Source organism: Lathamus discolor, chromosome 4 (genome assembly GCF_037157495.1).
Source record: "Lathamus discolor isolate bLatDis1 chromosome 4, bLatDis1.hap1, whole genome shotgun sequence".
Lineage (NCBI taxonomy): Eukaryota > Metazoa > Chordata > Aves > Psittaciformes > Psittacidae > Lathamus > Lathamus discolor.
The window spans coordinates 31,312,651-31,334,923 of NC_088887.1; the positions used below are offsets into that span (position 1 = coordinate 31,312,651).

Sequence of the window (22,273 nt, forward strand, 5' to 3'; positions counted from 1 at the left end):
CTTGGGAGCTGTTTGAACAACAATAGTAAGTAAGTAGCAGGTAATTTGGGCTGAAATGCTGCAAGATATATACTTCGTAGTCCTGTAAATTGCTTGATTAAGTATATATTTGTTTTGGGAATGCAACTATATGTGAAATCAGATGACAAAGGTCCAGGTGAGCTCTCAAACTGGAAGTCAGCTGTGTTGTGAAGATGTTTCCATTCTTATTAATCCGGTGGTGCTGTCTGAAGGGCCAGTCTTTCCCAGACATCTGTGGTACAAGCCTGGAGTTCTCAATAATAAAAAAGAAATAAAAGTACAGATGAAAGTGTCTGCATTTTGCTGAGGTAAATGACAGTTGTTGATAAACTGGGTCAGCTGAAAAGTGTGTGGAGGTGGGATTCATGTTACTGAACCTGGAATATCTGGAGGTAGATGTCTACATTAGAGCTGCTCCCCTGAGGTCTTTTTTGCCCTAATTTAGGTATCTACTTGAGGTTGAGATGAATCATGCCTGCAAAGCACCTCAGCTGGCTGACTACAAAGGAAGCCAAGCTCAGTGGCTGGTGACTGCATTGGGGGAAGCCTACATTTGGGGTAGATTAATCCTGACTTGGAGGTTATTACGCACAACAAGTAGATGAATGTTGTGAAGGAAAAAAAGAAATGTTTCTTCTTACCTTGCAGAGGAAGGTGAAGTCAATTGCACCTCTAGGAAATGCGGTACCTTGTTTTTTTCCTAGGATGCTTTTGCTTTTCTGGAGTCGGTGCTTCCAGAAATGACACTAGGGAGAACTGTGTAAGGAAAATTTTATTTTCCAGGCTTGTGTTTGGGAGTATCAGAAAACCTCACAGACGGCATATCTTCATGGGCAGGTAACAGCTAACTTCCATCCAGATGTCAAATAGCTGCCTTAGAACACCTGGCTATGAAGACATCTTGGAGCATACAAAAGATGTCAGGTATGTCTGTACATGTCTGCATAGGCATGATCCGAAGTAGTTGTCAAAAGGACAAAAAAACCCTAGTGCTGTGGTTGAGAAAAGTGTGAATCCAGCCTCTTTGAGATACATACGCAGGTTCCACACAGCGAGGTGCTGGATAATAAGTGCCCTTGATGTAGCCCAAGAACCTGAATCATAAAACCATAGAATTGCAGAATAGTTCGGGTTGGAAAGGGCAAGGGTTATTTTTGCTGTTGCTGGCATTATTTGGTGAGCATCCTCTCTCCCAGTCTATATAAACACAGACATCTCAAGAAACATAGACTCATAGGATAGTTAGGGTTGGAAAGGACCTTAAGATCATCCAGTTCCAACCCTGCTGCCATGGAGAGGGACACCTCACACTAAACCATGTCACCCAAGGCTCTGTCCAACCTGGCCTTGAACACGGCCAGGGATGGAGCACTCACAACCTCCCTGGGCAGCCCATTCCAGTGCCTCACCACCCTAACAGGGAAGAACATCTTCCTTATATCCAATCTAAACTTCCCCTGTTGAAGTTTTAACCCATTACCCCTTGTCCTGTCACTACAGTCCCTAATCAATAGTCCATCCCCAGCATCCCTATAGCCCCCTACAGATACTGGAAGGCTGCTCTGAGGTCTCCATGCAGTTTTCTCTTCTCCATGCTGAACAGCCCCAACTTTCTCAGCCTGTCTTCATACGGGAAGTGCTCCAGTCCCCTGATCATCCTCGTGGCCCTCCTCTGCACTTGTTCCAACAGTTCCATGTCCTTTTTATGCTGAGGACACCAGAACTGCACACAATACTCCAGGTGAGGTCTCACAAGAGCAGAGTAGAGGGGCAGGATCACCTCCTTGGACCTGCTGGTCACGTTCCTTTTGATGCAGCCCAGGATACGGTTGACTTTCTGGGCTGCGAGTGCACACTGAACCGGCTCATGTTCATTTTCTCATCAACCAACACCCCCAAGTCCTTCTCCACAGGGCTGCTCTGAATCTCTTCTCTAAAATCACAGGAAATGTTCCAGAGATGGGAGAGTAAAAAAGTAGTTAGGGATGGAAGGGTTGTGGAAATAGCAGAGAAGCAGTCTTGGAGGAGGTGTCATGATTCATAATAGCTGTGGCATTACAGGATAGCTGGAGTCAAGCAGTCCAGAAGGTACAAAGCCAGCATCAAGCCCCCAGTCTCACTCTCTCTCTGCTGGCATTCTACCATTCTTGGGAAAAATGAGTGGGAGCTGAACATGAGGCACCCTGGGACACTCCTGGCAGTGTGTCCATGGCACAAAATCACTGCTGTGTGATCTGGCTAACAGCAGTGACCGTTCACAATCTGCCCACATGACCATGCCTTCAATTGCTACGTGACCTGGCAGAGCTTTCACATGACTGAGGGATGAACTATGGCCTCAGAGGATGCAGAGTAGAATATAGCATGTGATATTGAACTGTTTATAGCAAGGTGTTACTAGTTGCCTTGAAGCAGAAATCTTTGCTTTATAGTAAGCTCATTGCATGGTGAAGTGGGAATCAAAAATAGATGAAGCCTAGTCAGATGCTAAGAAATCAGGTCTGAGGTACCCTCTAATTGCAACATGGAGGGTCTGCAGTTACTGGCAATCACTGTATATGAGAAAAAGCAAGTCAACATACAAAACCAGTAAAGTATGTCATCATAAAAAAAGAACTGACAGAAGGGGGAGGCTTAGTAACTGTGAGCTAGAAAATGTTCTGCTGTCATTTGTTTCTACTTGTTTCTTTTTTTTCCTGGGAAACAGGACTTTGTGGGCACGCTTTGTAAATAGGATTTCACCAAAGAATCTCTCTGATGTTGTCATTAATTTTTTCCTTCTTCCGTAAACAAACCTAATAGCAACTAGCTCTAATACTACGGCAGAATATGCTCCTCAGGAAAAACAAAACACACAAGTTACTTGAAATAAAAACATTGGAAATATGATTTGTGGCACAGTTTTTATTTAGAACTGCATGTAGGATAAGGTATACCCATATTTGGCTCCAACTCTTGACATGAGACTTAGAAGAGGAAAAAAAAGGGGCCCCATCTGAACTGAGGACCTGAGAAAACTTAGGTTCCAGCCATATCCACATTAGTCTTTCCAAGATAAATTAACAGCAGACCAATTTGTAGATGTTCAGCTGGATGTAGATTTACAGACCAAGATGTGAAAGGAGGCTAAGAACACTTCACACAGCTGTGGAATTAACCAGGGAAACCGAACCTTCATTTGTAGCAGCTCACTGAGAAAGGAAGCAAACAAAAAGGTGGAATTCAATTGCTAGGAGCCTTATTAGTTAAGACTTGTTTCTGGTAGGCATCAAAGACAAAAAGCTATTGTAGCCTGGTCTATGATATTTTTTAGCTCCTGGAAACATTATTAAATTTGATTTAGAAAACAAGAGGATAATGCAGAAATCCAGGGAGGCTGTTCAGCTAATTGCTAGAGTGGTGATCAAAAACACCCAACTGGCTAGAAGAGGCTTGTTAAAACCTTAAAGTTGGCCAAGAGAGAGAACCACAGCTGCCTAGTGAAAGTTCCTTGGAACCAAGCTACTGAAATGCAGCTTGCATGTCCAAAGGTGGCCTGCATGCCTTTGGTTTGGATCTGGGAGTGGTGCAAGAACAGTGGGTGTTTGTCTACTGAGCGGGCAACAGAACTACAAAATGCACAGTGGCAATGGACAGCAGTTCAAACATAGCTCTTCTTGCAGCTTTCAACAGTCCAAGAGAGCTCTGTTCTTCAAGGCCTTGAGTTCCTGCCTACATCTTGGACAGCAAGAGACAGCACAGCCTATGTGAAAGAAAGGGAAGGGTTTTTCAAGTTCCCTAATGAAGCTTTAGGCTGGAAGAGCTTTTTATTAATCTGTTACTCACTGTGCCTTCTTTTGGTTAGCACTCAGATGAAACACCTAAGATCTGAGGGATGAAGAAGTCCTGAAAGCTCTGGTTTCTCCCAGGGTAAGCAGTTTATTTCTGCACATAATTGAAAATTGGCCATGACATCTGCTCTATCTGTCAGACACTAGCACAGACACTGGCAATTAGCAAACTTTCTCATGCAGTAGCTGAACACACTGGTCGTCACCACAGCGAGATTAGAACCAGGAGCCACATGCTCCAGAGAAGCAGCCCCACCACTGCACGATGTATGAACTCGGGGAAAGTGTCTTTCTAACCTTGGCAATGCTCAGCTCACAGAAGATGAACTTCAGCTATTTTCTCACATTCATAAATCCTGATGTAACTTGTTCTTGTAGGAAGTGGGAGGTCTAGACAAATGAAAGATTTTAGGCACTCCTATCTGGGGAGCACCCAAGGGAAGGACTGTTTGAGTGATTTGTTTGTACGTGCCTAAAATAAAGGGGCCCTGGTCCATAGTGTTAAGGGAATAGAAATACTAACAGCAACGGTAGTCTTTCCCTTTTCAGAGGGGGCTCCTCGCAGGATGGATGTAGAATCCAGTAGGCTGGGATTTGACCTGAGAGAGACTTGTAGAGCTTTTTTTAAGTTTTGAGCGGATGGACCCTTTTTGACATCTGAATATGACTCATGCTTTATCAATGTGACAAGTGAGGAGTAATGTCAGAGTTGGCTCTGGCTTTGAATATACGCAGATAGGTTTCCCTTGAAGATGGAGGGTTGGACATGTGCACGCAAGTGTGGAATTTGCAGTACCAAAAATACATCTGTAAGTTCTAAGTACATAATGCCCAAGCTACAGGTCATTGATATCCAAACCTGTTTTATACCTGGTGGTTTTCTCCATGTGACAGACAGGACCTATTCTTTTCGAAGGACTCTGGCAGCCCTGGCTTTGTGCAAATGCTGCACCTTCAGAGGATGCCTGCATGCTGTGGGGCATTTACTGAGATTTGGAGGTGTTGACTTGAATGAGAGCTGAGCATTCAAGTGTTCCCAGCTCAGCTTGGCTCCCCACTGGCGGATCTGAGGCAGGCAGGGGGAGTGAATTCAGCTGTTGGGATCTTCCTTTTTGTTCAAACATAACTGCACAGAAAAGTGCTTTCAGACTGAGTGTCCTCTTCTTCCTCAGTAGTAAAGATGGCAGCTTGGGTGATGCAGTGTTTTCCTCCTTTAGCCTGTTAGCAGCTCAAGCTACTATGGAAGCTGCTCTGTGCTGAATGACATTTGAAAGGCAGCTGCTTTTCACATGATGGGGTGACCAGGAGTAGCAGCTGTCAAAGCAAACTGGACCACTGGGGTTAAAAATTGCTTTTGACATGTCATTCTGATACCTCCCCTTGCATCAGAGCTCCTGGGTAATGGCTGTATAAACACCTGGCCTCAGAACCCGTCCTCATCTGTTATGGTAGGTTGTCATTTTTTGGGTGGTACTGTGGGCTAATGCAAAGATACGCTGTTTACCTAAGATGCTGGAAAGGTCAGTGGTGCTGTCAGCAAAGAAAAGTTGCTGTATCTCGATCCTTGCTGTTTTGTCCTGCAGTTTGTTCAGCTTTGATTCCACAGAAGACTTCTCTCCCCTTTTTTTATTTCCTTCTGATTGTTCTGTCACTGAATTGTGTAATTAATGTCTTTAATATAGCAATCATAACGTGGAGCAGTAACAGAGACACTCTGGCAACCAAAAAAAAGTGAAAACCCCTGTAAGATTAATGCTCTTGTTCTTTCTCCCATGGTAAAATGTCAGTATTTTAGGAGAGAAAATATTTTCAGCTGTGCACAGAAGGGTTTTTATTTAAGTGACCACAATTTCAGAGTCTCCATTGTGTTCTCATTCTCCCTCTCTCTTTCTTTATGAACAGGCTAGTATCATTTATTTAAAATTCTCCCTGTTTTCATTGGAATGTAGTTAATTGACTTGGAAGGAGTATAATCTCTTGAAGAAAAACATGCTTACCATGTAAATAGCTCCTTCTCAAAAGGTTTGCAAAAAAGCAGATTATGTACAAATTCTTAGAATACTCCGTTGTGCCAAAGACTGTAGAATTTCCTTGAACTGGTCAAGTCCTAGCATCAAGGCATGACATTTATATGGTTATTTATGTTATTTATTAACTGATGTATAGCTGTGATAGCTTAATTACTGCTGCTCTAAGTATGGCTATAGAAGCTGTTCACAGCAATAGCACAAACCGCATGCAATTTGGCTGGTTTCAAGTTTAAGCAGGGAAGTAAAAATTACTGGGTTTCATGCAGAACTGTTTGGCCCATGAACCTCTCATCAAATCTGCAAGAATAACTTACTTGTTTTTGGCTCCCCCCTCCTCGTCTTCCTACACACACCACTATATTATGGAGAAGCTTGAATGAATGTTGTGGTTTTGTTATGTAACTTCAGGTCAGTGGCTGAACATCAGGCATATGATAGGTTTCCTAGTTACCGATTAACCAAAGCCATTGTCTTTCATTATATATAGGCATAGCAATGTATCTTTGCTGTGGCCCATCCTTCATGAAATGATGAAGTCCTTGACACCACATACTTCAGGCTGAGACCAGCTCTGCTGGGCAGCCCAGGTGGGGCACAGCAACCTTAACTTCACTGTAAATGTTTGGATTCAATACTTAGTTCCACTGATAAATTGCCTCAGGAGCAGCTGAGGTCCATGTTCATCTGCCTCTCTGCTGAGAAAGCAGCTAAAGGTTCTGTTTCTGAGTGTTATGGCAGTAGCAATGTTTTGACAGTGTCAGAGAAAGAAGCCTCTCTCTTGTACCCAACCTCACTGAAGATCATGATGTTCCCAGTCTGTGTTACCTGCTATGATCTTGCTCTGACCAAATGTGCCCAGAAAACACCCCCTGTACCAAATCAGCCATAAAAGGAAGGTGGATTGAGAGTACCTCTCTTATTTCCAGGCTCCCCCCATTCACCCCTGCTGTGGAACGTTGAAGTCCATGCCCTTTCCTCCCTGGCCGGATACAGATCTGTATCACAAGTGACTCAGGGAAGCACTCACTCTGCAACCCCTTTGGAGCCCTATCTGGGGCACACCATCAGCTAAATCAGTTGAACCTGCAGGAAAGGTGAGAGGACTTGTGGGTTTATATGGCTGTGGAAGCAGGTGAAGTAAGTGTCATGTTAGTTCCACGCTTGAGTCTGGCCTACAAGGTACTTCTGTGTGCTGGAGCAGAGTTGTGTTGGCAGCAAGGAGGTGTGCTTTGCTCTTAGATGTGCAGGGTAGGTGTAGTCCCATGCTCCTTGGTGGCAAAGGGCTGGAACTGGCATCAATGTGCACTTTCTTGGCTTGGGCAGAGATAACGTGTGGCTGCATGCTGTGTCTGACTGTATAGATGTACTCTGCAGCTACCTAGCCCAGCTCTTAAGGCAGTATTTAGAAAAGCAAAGCATGACTGCAAGTTGTGATACTACTGTGCACCGACTAGGAAGGCCAGACACAGGCAGATTGCACAGTTACCTACAGCAGCCGCCTGTGTAGGAGTGATGAGAGGGCAAAACATCCCACTGCCTCTTTTGTCAGCTTTGGAAAGTCTAGGCAGGATGCTGCTGCTACCCAGGGAAGTGTCTGGGTGTCTGGGTGTCTGGGATGGTGGTGATCCTGCCAGCAAGAATCACTGCCCCTAACTGTCTTCCTTGGAAGCCAGCAGGACCAGCAAAGCCTGGATTTCCAGGCTCCATCCCCTGATTCTAGCACTACCCTTTCATTTACCTCTTTCCTCCCCATGCCCCTTAGTTTTGGAGCAACAAAGTTCAGGTTTACCTGCACTGCTGAGAAGCCTTTAGCTGGCTTTGGGAGGGAGAGGACTTTTCTGAAAACTGCTGATGGCATTTGAGTCCTGGAGAGGGACAATATTGAGACATACCCATGTTTTTGGCATTTCCTTTGGCTGGCTCAGCAAACTGCACTTTGTGGCTCTTGCTTTAAGGCGTGCTGTTCTCATGCCTCACTGTGGGAACAGAGGCCCCCGTATCTTGGATGCTGTGAATTCCCCATGGCAACCCAGCATCTAAAAATTGGGCATGGCCTCATGAAGTGTAGCAATGCCCTGGAAAGCCTCGCTCAGTGTCAAAGTATAATGCACAAAGGCAGGTCAGGGAAAGAAATTCATGGTGTTGGAGTTGTTAGGCTTTGACAGATACATGGTCGTTCCAGGTTTTGTTCCCTGTTTCTTCAAAATAGGTTTACTCTACCATCTTGTGAACATTTCATTTCTTTTAGCAGCAGCATAGCCTCAGGGAAATAAATAGATGGCTCAGAAGGGTAACTTTGTTGAAAGAGGTGGCTGAAGGGGGGAAATGAGAGCACTTGTGCTTCGGTTCTCACAGATCAGGGGTGTATTCAGCTGAATTCTGCAGTTCCACTGTCCAAAATTACACAAACAGACATGTTTTATTCACACACAGAATTACTGGTTTTGTGCAGCGAGGAGAGGGAGGCAGGCAGGGAGTGGCCGGACAGGGAAGGGCTTTTTGTTCTCATTTTGCCCTTGGCAAACACTCCATCACCCAACTCCAGCAGCATTTGCAGAAGAGTTGAGATTCTCTCTTGAAAGGTGCAGAGCGCTGGGGTACTGCAGCCTGTTCTGCAGGCATGAAGCTGATGTGTGTGCAGCGCGGGCCTGCTTTAAGGGCAGAATACCAGGGCTTTCTGCTTATAGTGATGGGTTTGAAAAAGAAAAGATGTAACTACAAAAAGACCTTTTCCTTTTTTTCTTTTTTTCCCCCCAAAGCAGCACATTTCTAAACAAATCACTTTTAGCCAGCCTGAGAAAAGACAAATTTAGTCTACATGTAGTCAGTCCATGATGCCCTCTACCACCCCTCATTCAGGCTAACTATAGATTTTCAGTTCATAATTCAGTCAGTGCTGGTTGACAAGTGACTGTAATTTGTTTGAAATACTTTCTAGACCTTTGGTTCTTTGTAATTGCTCAGCAGACGGAAAAGGAGGGGCTTGAGCAAGTTTTCAGATACCTGGTGCGATTTGGAGGCTTGGAAGAAATAGAAAGCTCTTGTAGATGCATCAAGCAACCACACAACCTGTTATTTCAGAGCCATTCACAACCCACCATTCAACTACCATGGGCACAAGCTGCCCTCGACCTCCTGTGCTGCAGTTCTCAAGTCCTTCCAGTCTGTGGACCCTAACAACTTCTCAGGAGAGGTGCTGACATGTGTGTTTGCAAGTATAACATGTCCTTTTGTAGATCCCCTTAAAGGTAGGGAGGAATGCTTCTGTCCACAGACAAAACTCTCTATGGGGTATGTGAACCACAGTCTGAAAACCACTACCTGTAACAAACCTGCACCAAAAGTCATCAGAGCACAATGTGGGAATGAAGAGCATCAGGTGTGGCCACGTAGACCATCAACATTCTTGATTTCTGCAGTGGTAAGGGTTGGGTATGGTAAAAGCACCTGGATCATACTGAGAAGCCTTCGCTGGGACAGAGGAATGTAAGAAAACCCAGATTCCTGTTTTCTGTGGAGCAAATTCCTTAATTGTCTCTTATGATTTGGAGCAGATGTGCTAGGTATCCCAGTCAGGCACCTCTGAAGTGCACTTTGCTTGTCACTGCAGTCCTACATGAACAGGTCACTGTGAGGATGGGATGAAGGAACAAAGGGGATGCTTGAGAAAGGAGTGTAAGCAGAAATGGCAGAAGAGAAGAGGGAAAGGAATTTAGGGCATAAGGCTGAGTGTTTTATTACAGAGCAGTGGGAAACAGGGCTGTGGAGAAAGACAGGGATAGCTGAGCTAGCCAGGTTGTTATGGGGACTGTAAGGTTGCTGTGGAAGGGGAGCCTGGGAGAGCTCCTGGGACCTGAATCTAAGTTCAGCAATATGCTCAAGATTATTTATTAGGAGTATTACAGGCATGCTCTGGAGCCCTAAGCTGGGACCAGGACTCCACTGTGCTAGTTGCTGTCTTTTCCTTCCAGGGCTAACAAATCATGCAGGCAGCCTTTTCTGCTGCTTACTAACTTCCCTTTAAAGCCCAGTGTCTGTGTGAATAATTTCTTATGTAGCTAATGTTTTATTATTAGGTATTTGGAAACAGACAAACTGAAAAAAAAGAAAAAAAGAAACCCAACGAGCAATGCCTTGATTTGTCTTTTCTTTTAATGAACTACTGAGATTGTGCATAATGTTTGCTATCCTCATGCAACAAGGCACTGGGAATCTGTGCTGATTTACTGAACCATTTCTTGTGTAGGTTTGTAACACTGGTTTTGGCACACCGGGAGGCTGTGCTCCTGTGGGAAGAAGAGGAGGTCAGACAGGAGGAAGAAGGATGGTGCAGCCAGACAACCGCCAGCAAGGCCTAAAGTTTTAGGAGAAAAGGCATGTTCTAGCTCCGTCTTTGGACTGCTAAATCCTGGCTTTTTAAACAGGAGCCTGTCAGTAGGCTATGATAGAGCAGTTATGTTTGTGGTTTGCTAGGTAACTGGAGTGTGAAAGAACCTGCACAGCCATGGTTTATAGCTCATTGCATGACCTAGAGCTTTCTAACTGCTTCACCTGATCTTGCCTCCACCCCGGGAGTCAGTTTTGTAGTGCTGCCCTGAGAGGGATGACCATCACCCTCTTGTGGGAAAGGGAATGAACTGAAGCAAGCGTGAAACAGGACAGGCGGGGGAATGCCTGATTTGCCCTTGCCCAACAGTAAGGAAAGCAGGTCGGTGCTGCCAGCATCATTCTCAGTTGCTTATCTTGGTCATATTCACAATCTTTTGTGTTCGCATTTTGTGGCAATCACAGGGAGACACTGATTTTTGGGATGGCTTGTACCCTTTTCATACTTAGATACATAGAATGGTTTGGGTTGGAAGGGACCTTCACAAAGCTTCTAGTCCATTCTCCTGGCATGGGCAGGAACATCTTTCACTAGACCAGTTTGCTTGAAGCCCCATCCAACCTGATTCTGAACACTTCTAATGATGGGGCATCCACATCTTCTCTGAGCAAACTGTTCCAGTGTCTCACCACCCTCACCATAAAAAATGTTTTCCTTATGTCAGTCTGTATCTACCTTTCATTTTAAAACCATTGCCTCTTGTCCTGTCACTACAGACCCTGGTAAAAAAAGGCTCTCTCCATCTTTCTTACAAGCCCCCTTTGTATATTGAAAGACTGCAGTAAGGTCTCCCTGAAGCCTTCTCTTCTCCAGGCTGAGCAACCCCAACTCTCTCAGCCTTTCTTCACAGGAGGGCTGCTTCAGCCTTCCCAAATGGGAGGCCCCATTTTTTTTGGCCCTCCTCTGGACTACTTTAGCAGGTCCATGTCTGTCTTGTTCCAGATCTGGATGCAGTACTCCAGGTGGGATCTCACAGAGTGGAGCAGAGGAGGGGAATCACCTCCCTCCACTGGCTGGCCATGCTTCTTTTCATGCAGCCCAAGATATGACTGGCTGGATACTTTCTGGGCTGCCGACTTATGTCCAACTTTTTGTCCATCAGTATCTCCAAGTCCTTTTCCACAGGGCTGCTCTCAATCCATTCATCCCCCAGTCTGTATTGATACTGGGGATTGCTGCAACCCAAGTACAGGACCTTGCACTTTGCCTTCTTGAACTTCATAAGGTTCGCACTGGCTTACTCGTCAAGCCTCTCAGGGTAGTTGTGAATGGCAAACCTTCCCTATAGGGTAATGACTTCTTCACTCAGCTGGCTGCCATCTGCAACCTTGCTGAGGGTGCACTCAATCCCATTATCTATGTCATCGATATTAAATAGTATATTAAACAGTATATAAACAAGGGTATCTGTGCACAAATTATACATTGGATATTCATTCTCTGTCATTCCTTGTTTACTCATCTGTGTGTAAAGACGGGGGGGATGAAGGCAGATTTGTTTCCCTTTCTGAAATGTTCAGTCCTGCAATAAGGCTAGTTAGGCCCCTGAGAACATTTTCAGCTATTAGGCACCATGTGAACAAAGTTCCCTATGTTTGTTGGGTTGGGATGATGTGGCAAATTGGTGATAAACTACTATGCTGGCTGTTCCTCAGTACAACTCTCCCTCGAACAGAAAGGATACTGGACTAGCCAGTTTGCTCTGATTCACAGGACACACAGGTTTCCATGGAGTCCTAGCAAGACGAAAGTGTCTACAACTTACAGTGGGAGCTCAAACCTGAGAACAGGCCAGATGGATGATAATGAACAGGAATGGAGAAAACCTGCCAGTGCAGGACTTCCCAGCCTTGATGGGCTTCAGGGCGGGATGAGAGAAATTAGTGAAATAAAAATTCACTGAGGTCCATAATAAATAAAACCCCCAAACAACTTAACCCTCTGTCTTTAGCTCAGGAGCTGTAGGCTGCTGGAGACTGGAAGAGCATATCAAGGAGGCAAGATATTTCTTTCTCTTGTTCTTGTAGATACCTCTAGATGTATGCTGTTGGACACTGCACACTGCTGGGTGTTGGACTAGATGGTTCTCTAAGCTGGTGTGGGTTGTTCTTGGGTTCATCAATGTTCCAAATTTTCTACTGTACTTTTAAGTACAATACTGCACCAAATCTTTGTTAATCGTATTATGAGTTGAAAAGCCTGTGAAGGACATTTTTGTTAACAAGTATCATCATCACCACAGTGGCAGAGCTCTGAGCCTTCAGTGACAGCCATTTCCTGTTTTTTATTGGTCTGTGTGCAAGCATATGGGATGCACGTGGCTTGCAAATAAAAAGGAGAAACTCAGCTGCATATTTTTGTTGGTGTGCAGTAGAAATTTCATTTGGTGCCAGCCTTCTGGCACTGGAAGTGGCTTCCCCCAAAGAGAGATAACTGCCCCTGAGGTCCAACTGGGAGAGAAGGACAAGATCGCCTTGCAAACTTGCATGTGTTCTTTGAGGACCACAAGATCACTGTCATCTCCTGACGCTTTCCTGAAGAGACTCTTGGCAGGACACTGGAGGGTGGCTTGCATCAGAGTGCACCATGCAGGACTGCTGCAGGTGGCCGCAGTTGATGGTGAGCAGGCACTGGAGGGCTGCAGCAGTGCCAGTGCAGAGCTCCGTGCAGGTTAATTCAGTAAGCAGAGCAGGTAGACACCTGGGGTGCCCGACAGGTGGAAAAACAGCAAAGCGGATATTGCTCTGCTGTCTATACCTGTGCCAGAGCCATAGGGAGGTGAGGTAAGAGCTGGATTATGTGAAGTGGTGGTTCCTGCTGGAGGGCGGAAGAGGAAGGCAGGGAGAGGACCCCTAGCCCCTCCTCTGGCAATGTCTGACCTCATCTCCTTGGCAGTCGCAAGAGCTGGTGCAGGGTGCAGGATTCTCCTGTCCTTACCAGTCTGATCAGCCCTCATGCCCAGAGCCTGACAGCTTGTCCACCCTCTCCCACAGGAAAGACATAGGTCCTTTTGGCTCTCTTGAACAGGAATAAGTAAGTCCCCATTCATGCTGATGCAACATTCATTTTCACCTCCCATGTTGCAAGGCCTTGAGCATTTAATGCCCAGCTGCTCAGCTCTGTAGTGCAGACAGACCATGAGGACAACTTAGGAAATCTGCAGGCTTTTTGTAGCAGAAAATTCCAGGCTTAGGTTAGCAGGTCCCTGTTGTGAACTTCAGCACCTACCCCATGTCTGTGGGGGCTGACCAGACTTAAAGCTTATGAGGCTTGGCAGGACCTCAGCAAAACAAATCAGAGCTCCATAAAAGTTGGGAACCTGGTGCTGACACATAGAGACACAGGTTCCCCCATGACGAAATCCCATTTCTGCTGCAGACTGGTGATTGCTAGTTGGAGGGAAGATGCAGTGGTACAAGTGAGAAATGAGTCCTTTGTGTCTGCCAGGGCCACAAGCAAGCCTGTCAGATTGAGTGTGTGCCCGAGAGCTTTGCTGAACCTCTGCTTGGACTTACACAGCACCTTAAAAATATGCTGTATGCACAAGTGCTTTTCTGAAGCAGAGCCCTAGATAACGCAGGCCTATCGCTAGGGATGTGCTCTGTCCCTCTTGGCGTGAAGTTTTAAAGCTTCATAATTTCTCTAATAGGACTAATGCAATAGGCCAGGCTCTGCACTTGAAGCACACACATGATTCCCCTGAAAGTTAATGGAAAGTATATACAAGTTCAGTAGTTGGCTTATCCTCTAAAGTCACCTTCCTCCTATCAAGCTAGGCAAGTATTTTATTCTCTCTTGCTGAGTGGTTTGCAAAATACAAGCTAACTTGGCTTCACTTGAAAAAGACTGCCCCCAAATTATGATTTATAATAATCTAGATCTATTTCATTTCATCTTTTAATTCACGTCAGATCAGGAGGGTCGTAGTAAAAAATAAACATTTTTCTGAAACAATAACAAGGGCATCGTTATGATAATTGCAACATAATTTACTCCATTTACTGTGTGGGTTTTCTTCTTTTTTCCTAAATAAAATAAAAAAATAAAGAAAAATAAAGAAAAAAGAAAGAGGCATAAATGGTTAGAAAACCACGCAAAACCAAAACAAACAAACAAACAAAAAACCCTCATGAGTTTTTAGCCAAATGTTTGTCTGTTGTTAATTATAAGAATCTGAATTTGCTGGCTGACTTATGGCTATCTTTCCACAGAGAATAGCAAACCATATGCCCCTTAACTAGTACTAACCTGCCAAAGTTATGTTTTTCGCTGAAAGCAATCTGGAGTGGCCAGTGCACTCGCTGCATCTGTTTTGCAGATTAAGAGAGAGGAACACAAAGGAAACCATTGTACTGTTGCTTTTTTATTGGCATGTCATGTAATAGCTCAGAGGAACATCACAATAGTTAAAAACTGAGATGAAAGTGCCGTGAACCTGGCAAGATTGGTTTTAGGTAATTGTGCTAATTACAAGCCTATTAAACCAGGTACAAGTGTCTGGAAAATATGGGGCTCTTACATTTCTGATTTTGTACCTTGACAGAATTCTGGTATATGTACACGTACAATTAGATGTATGTTAAGTTCCAACCCTTGGATATGACAATGCCTCCTTAAAGAGTCCTCCTTAAAGGGCAAAGGCATTTATTTTTTTCCAAGTTTTTGTTACTTTACTAGCTCAACAGCTTTGAATAAGGCTATGGGATTGACTTTTCATCTGTAACAATTCTTGCCGGAAATTATACTGTCTCGCTAAGAAATATTTCTTTGTTAAATTTGTCCAAGGGGGAAATTGCAACATCACTTAAAAAAAAAAAAATCTCTGTTAACTTCATTTTATAAAACTGCTGCTAAGCATCATCAGTTCATGACAACCCAAAGAGAATAGCCCTGGAAGCTAAGCCTGCAACATTATTCATGTGAATGATCCTCCCTCACATATCCACGGCTCTGCTTATCTGAACTGCGAGATCTGCAGGACTGAGTGTAGGTCCCTGCTCTTACACTGGAACAGTCTTATTTTACACAAGCAGCCTTATGAAAGCCAGCAATCTCTTCAGATAAAGGAGCTCTTCGCAGAAATGAGGGGCTGTTCCTTTGTTTAGTCTAGGGATGTACCCTATATTTAGGTCACAGCAGTTCTGCTTACCCAAATGTCATCCACTTGGTAACAATTTGCTAAAAACTGAATTCCATTCTTGACTAGTAGTCAGACTTGTTTTCTAGGCAGCCAGCACTGTCCTGCTTTTAAGCTTTTTTGAATCTATCCTCCCACTTCTGTAAGAGGAGCACTTACAGACTTGTGTACTTTGAGCGCTCAGGCATGCTTATACTTCAATTCCTGGTAATGTGCATGGCTGGATAGACTTTTCAAGCTTCTGTCAGAGAAAGGAGAGTGCAAGCTAAGTTTTCCCTGACGGGATTCAAACAAAAGGCCAGCTCTTTGGCTGCAGGTGTTTATTTTAGTAACATCTTTCCAAAGTTTTTGTGGTCCTCTTTGTAATGATACTTCAGCACTGCATGCTTTTATGGGATTGAGCACAAGGCAACAGAATAAGAAGAGTTTTTCCACTTCAGTACCTTCCTGTGAGGGGATTAGAGATACACTTTTGAGAAGGTCCTTTAGTTTTAGTGAAAAGCTTCTTCCCTATTACTTTGGATGGCAGATCCCAAGGGTGTCCTGCCTACAGCAAGTATATGTGCGTTTCTGCAGCAGCATCTCACAACTGCTAGTAAGTTGCAGAGGAACACTTTTGCACACTGTTTTCTCTTGGACTGAGCAGGGTGACAAGAAATTCTTTTGGTGCCTGTACATGAAGTGGCCACTGTCCTGTGAGTCCCAACTCCTGACAGCTTTCTGTTTGAAGTGGGGGAATACCTGTCCTCACCTGGTTTGCTACATCAACCTCACAGCCTTCTCCCATGGTCTCTCAACCTCTCTCTTCTGGTCTTTCATGACATCTCTCTTTTAATTCCCTTTTTCTTGTAAATACTGTGTTTTGTTTTCAAGAAGGATATATTGCAGGGCAAGGGTTATTTTTGCTGTTGCTGGCATTATTTGGTGAGCATCCTCTCTCCTAGTCTATATAAACACAGACATCTCAAGAAACATAGACACATAGGATAGTTAGGGTTGGAAAGGACCTTAAGATCATCCAGTTCCAACCCTGCTGCCATGGAGAGGGACACCTCACACTAAACCATGTCACCCAAGGCTCTGTCCAACCTGGCCTTGAACACGGCCAGGGATGGAGCATTGACAACTTCCTTGGGCAACCCATTCCAGTGCCTCACCACCCTAACAGGAAAGAATTTCTTCCTTATATCCAATCTAAACTTCCCCTGTTTAAGTTTTAAGCCATTACCTCTTGTCCTGTCGCTACAGTCCGTAACAAAGAGTCCCTCTCCAGCATTCTTGTAGGCCCCCTTCAGATACTGGAAGGCTGCTAGGAGGTCTCCAAGCAGCCTTCTCTTCTCCAGGCTGAACAGCCCCAACTTCCTCAGCCTGTCTTCATACAGGAGGTGCTCCAGTCCCCTGATCATCCTCGTGGCCCTCCTCTGGACTTGTTCCAGCAGTTCCATGTCCTTTTTATGCTGAGGACACCAGAACTGCACACAGTACTCCAGGTGAGGTCTCACAAGAGCAGAGTAGAGGGGCAGGATCACCTCCTTGGACCTTCTGGTCACTCTCCTTTCGATGCAGCCCAGGATACGGTTGGCTTTTGACGGTTGGCAAGAAGCCTCTTGTCCAACAGAGTTAATAACTAAAAGCGATACCAGAAACTCCAAGTGGCATCTGGTCAAAGGAGCTCAAGGTTCTGCTAAGGCAATGTTAAACAATATTCAGTTTGGTGACCTTGAATCTGATGGTTGTTCTTAGCAGCCTAAATAAAGCAGATGCATAACCCTCTCCTGTGCTCATAAGCTCACAAACTCCTCTGTTACTTTGTGTGTTGTTCAGAGCTTATCAGACTTACCAGCTCCTGCTGGGTTAAACACCACTTGAGATGATTCCCATCACTACAATAACCATGACTTCAGCATGGCAGGTTCCTAACTCTGTCATACCTTAAGTGAGGGCTTTATAGCTCAAAGGATGTTGGAATTAGGCCTGATTTTATTTACTTATTTATTTTTAAACTAGGATTTCAAACACTAATCCATGCTGGACAATTACCCTCTCTGCTAGGGTTTTCAGCAAGCCCAAGGAAAGGAACAGAGTGGGACTGTAAAGCAACAGGGAGGTGGTCCAGTGAGAAGAGTAGCTTGTGCCATCCCAGCATTTACCCAGCTCCCACAGTCTAATGGGAATAATTTCTTTTCCTTTTCACTCTAGGAGAATCAATGAAAAACTTCGGTGTGTCGTCGGTGGAGCACAGTAACGTGCTTTTCAAAGACAGGCACGTACAAGGACATTAGGGAATGAATCTTTGTTAAAAAGAAAAAACAAGAGAAAAGGAATTGTAGAAGACACAAACAGGTGGTTATTCGACCTACTAAACAGAGGAGGAATGGTTTTCCCGGAGACATCTTTTTTGTAATGTGGTTTCTCTGGTGTCTAATAATACCTTGTAGTAATTTGCACTAATTTAAGTGTGTCCTTCACTAGCCTGCTCGTTCCTGTGAAATACTGGGTGAATTTAATATCTTTGAAACTTCTGTTAAGTTTTGTAAATTGGTCAATAGCTTCAAAAGGCGTCAGTGAGTATGGGTAGTTTGTGTCAATACATAACCCTGGTTTCCTTAGAAAACCAGCATAAAAACCTCATTAAAGAAATGAATTCACTACCTGCAGCAGAGCAATTGCAGACAAGGGGATTTACCAGTTTAGAATTGGGCCTGATACCAACACAATGGTTTATGTATTAACCACACTTCTCTGCAAGGTGTTTCTCCTCTCCCTAGCTCCTTGCATGAAACTGATAACTGTAATCATTTTAAGAAATGCAATGATACTTTATAACAAGGTTCACATTTACAGGAGGCTTTGTAAATTTAAGATACATCTTGAACTTCCTCTCTAAGGACAAAAAAAAAGCGTAGTCCAAGAAATTTGCAAAATCATGAACTTGAATTTTGTTTGGTCTCTGCAAAATATCTCAGTTGTTTTGAGCATGAGCCAGATGACCTTAGCATCTGCTTGGAAATATTTTACATTAAAACATTCACATTAAAAATTATTACAAAGGAACATTTAAAACATTTGTGGGGAGGAAGAGCAGGTTTAAAACTGATTTTTTTTACTGAATCAACTGATTCAGCTTATTCTATTGAATGTTCATCACTGGTAAGAAATAACTGCTCTATTTGTCTTCTAGACTGCAAATAACCCCTCCGAAAACAGGTTCAGCAGGATGTGTACACGCATGTCTGGCTCTAAGCAGTGATAATTTCGAGTGAAGTCACTCGTGCTGAAAGGTCAGCTCATTTTTTTTTGGTATGTATTTTTAAACTGGATCTTGATAATTATGAAACCGACACAGTTAAACCATATGAAACTGATAGAACTGTGGTATTCTTCACAGCAGTCGTGTTACAAAGGGAGTTAGCTAACTAACAGGCAACTTAACCAATACACAGTCTGGGCCAACCTGATCATCATCTTCATTTTCTAACTGCTGTGTACAAGTTTACAAACTCCCTAGGGTAGAAGTGGGAACCGTCTTCTAAAATTGGACTTATGCCACCACAATGGCATGAGTCCACGACAGTGTCTTTCCTTGAAGGCTCGGTATACAGCTCATATCTTCGATTTCCCAGGGGTTATTGTTTTAAATAAGGATTGTTTCTGTCTAGATTACTTCAGTTTCAGAAAAGCATGCAGCAACTAATTCTCGTATGAGAACAGAAAGTTATTAATTTTTATTTGTTTTTTTGTCAGAAGTTAGATTTTTGCCCTGCAGGCTGCACATTTTGCACCTTTTGTGACATCTTTATTTAATCAATTTGCATCTTGCACCATGAATACCTACTGAATAACAGAACTGGCTGTGAACAGAAGTGGCATGGGTGTAAGTCTGCATGAGGGATGAGTATTAGGCTTGCTCTGTATGAACTTGCAGAAAGATTATCCTTGCTGCAGAACATAAAGAGCTTTCAATGCTACATTTACACCCTGGCTAGGCTACTGTTTGGAGACCGAAACCTAATTCAGCTCTTACACCATGAGTGCTTTTCGCGAGCGTTATTTCTCCCAAGGCCAGTGCTACTGCATTGCAGACTGCATCACTGGTACATTTTGTTCTTTGTCTATCCATGAGGGAGCAGACGCATTCCAGCAGCATCCTGAGCCTGTGCTGGCTGGTCACGCAGGGTTGTAGCTAGCACCACTTGCTGCACAAAGCTGCTCCACTCCCATTTCCCTCCAGTCAGTTTGATGCCAGGTGCACTGCCACAAGGTGCACTGGCTATATTAACTGGAGTAACTCCCGCTGCCTTATCCTACCTAAAAATTTGGTTTGTAAAACATAATCTCTTACAGAGGGTCAGAGAAGTCCTTAGAAGAGGAGAAAGATTTTTATATGTGCCTAGGGGGAAAACTAGGAGGATCATTTGTTCTTACACAAAATAATGAACTCAATTTAACCTGTCACTTAGAAGTACAGTTCTAATTGTGTATTGAGCTATGTAATGTGCAGTGCAAATGAAACTTCATAATGCCTGGCATGATAAACCCCAGAAAGGCTGTAAGCTGAGGGATTCCAGTTTCACTTTGAGAGACATGGATCCTGCAGACACCTCATTGCCTTGTATTACACAATTGTTCAGAGACAGATGCTCGAAGACAAACACTGTGCTGCAGGGGGATATGTCACATGATATCTTCATCTGTTTAACCCTTGGGCTGTAGCTATGAGGTCAGAGCTTGCTAGCATGTTTTGCACAGACTTTCAGGCTGTACTTCTGTGGGTTTTTGGTATTCTCACAAGTTTTATTGTAGAAACACTTTTCATAAAGAAAAAACCAAACCAAACCAAACCAAAAAAAAAAAAAAAAAAAAAAACAGAGGAAATGTAGCTAAGAGCTATTAAAAAGACCAATTATAATCTGTTAAAATAGTGATTCATCACCTCAAAGGTAGCTGAGTCCCCATAGAAGTAAGGGTCTAGAACACTGATTGAAAGCAAAGTTATATCTGCTTAGTGGGAGTTTGAGGAGACCTGATGATGGTTAAGCATCATATCGTGCTCGTGCATGTGTTTGTGTGTGTATGTGTGCTTTTTTTAAATACAGAGGGTAAGCAATCTCCCAGCCTGCAGGAACCATAGAGGAGAACAAAGACCTTTCTATAATGTGAGTGGGAAGGATGTAATGGTGTGAGGAGTATTACATTACAAATAACACAGGCACAAATAGAATTCAAATTAAATCAAGAATAGGTTAATTTGTGTGTAATTATGTTTCTATAGCTGCAGCTTGAGAGTCATAGGAGATGTATCTTGTCCTGCTAAAGAGGGCAGAGGGCTTCAGTAGTTTAAGCCTGAATACAGAGAGGAGCTAATTCTATTGCAGCATGGGTAGCCTAGTGCATACATTATTTCTGTTAGTGCAAAAGTATCATAGAATCATAGAATCATGGAATAGTTAGGGTTGGAAAGGACCTCAAGATCATCTAGTTCCAACCCCCCTGCCATGGGCAGGGACACCTCACACTAAACCATCCCACACAAGGCTTCATCCAACCTGGCCTTGAACACTGCCAGGGATGGAGCAGTCACAACCTCCCTGGGCAACCCATTCCAGTGCCTCACCACCCTCACAGGAAAGAGCTTCCTCCTTATGTCCAATCTAAACTTCCCCTCTTTAAGTTTTAACCCATTACCCCTTGTCCTATCACTACAGTCCCTGATGAGGAGTCCCTCCCCAGCACCCCTATAGGCCCCCTTTAGGTACTGGAAGGCTGCTAGGAGGTCTCCATGCAGCCTTCTCTTCTCCAGGCTGAACAGCCCCAACTTTCTCAGCCTGTCTTCATACGGGAGGTGCTCCAGTCCCCTGATCATCCTCGTGGCCCTCCTCTGGACTTGTTCCAACAGCTCCATGTCCTTTTTATGTTGAGGACACCAGAACTGCACACAGTACTCCAGGTGAGGTCTCACAAGTGCAGAGTAGAGGGGCAGAATCACCTCCTTCAACCTGCATTGTATTTATATAGCTGCATTGTATTTATCCTACCTCTCCTGGCAGCTAAAAGAGGCATCTCACACAGCAGAGAGAAAATCTGTATGAACCATATCTGAGAGAACAGAGGAAGACCCCTAAAGGATGTACTGGTGTGTGGTTAACAACAGAGGAACCTCTGAGAGGCATGGTGTTTGTTAGCGCTAGGCTGCAGTTTCTCAGCAAGACTTCCAACTAGTTCAGAAAAAAAAGAAATTAGGTTCATGCAGTACAATTACAAACAAATACTAAGAAGATAAAAACACTGGTCTTATGATTTTTGGCTTCTTTCCCTTCCTTTTTCTGCCTCTTTTCCCAATTCTCAGATATGTTTCTGGTCATTGTCCAGCAATTCATTCTTTGCATCTGTTCACTGTTTATTTGCTTGCTTGGTGATTCTGCATTCAGTTATCTTTCCTTTTTCTCTTACGCTCCTTTATATTTTTTTTTTTTCTCTATTTCTCCCTCAATTTCTGATTTTACTTCAGTTTGATGCCTTTCTACCTCTGTAATTCTTCCTCCTTTTTTTTCTAGGCTTGATTCTGGTTTCTCCATGATTTCCTCGCATGTTAACTGAAGGCAGAGTTTCGGCTGGTATAAGTTGCCACAGTGGTCCTTCCTCTTACAGAATTCTCTGCTCACTCTTCCTGAGAAGTCAGCTTTTCAGTTCCTTAGAAACATCAAGGAATTCTCACTTACTAAGATGTGTTCAGCCACCTTACAAGAAAATGTTATCTGCTGTCATTGTTTGATCCACTGGAAATCCAGCATCTCTTGAGGAAAGCCTCATCATAAGATAATGAATCACTGTATTGCAAAGAATAATTTAGGAGTTTGCAATTATTTGA

The 22,273-nt window shown here is 43.9% G+C and overlaps 1 protein-coding gene across 2 annotated transcripts in view; it reads left to right on the forward strand.

Moving 5' to 3' along the window:
* Positions 1–22,273, forward strand: part of KCNE2 (potassium voltage-gated channel subfamily E regulatory subunit 2) — a 111,425-nt gene that overhangs the window by 12,094 nt on the left and 77,058 nt on the right. The window contains exons 1-2 of one of the 2 annotated variants that reach the window (XM_065676898.1): positions 17,720–17,748; positions 18,587–18,705. The exons of the other annotated variant lie outside the window; for it this stretch is intronic. The gene's annotated coding sequence lies outside the window, so the exon portion shown is untranslated. Of the gene's footprint in view, positions 1–17,719; positions 17,749–18,586; positions 18,706–22,273 lie in introns of those variants that run through there. 2 annotated transcript variants of the gene reach the window in all.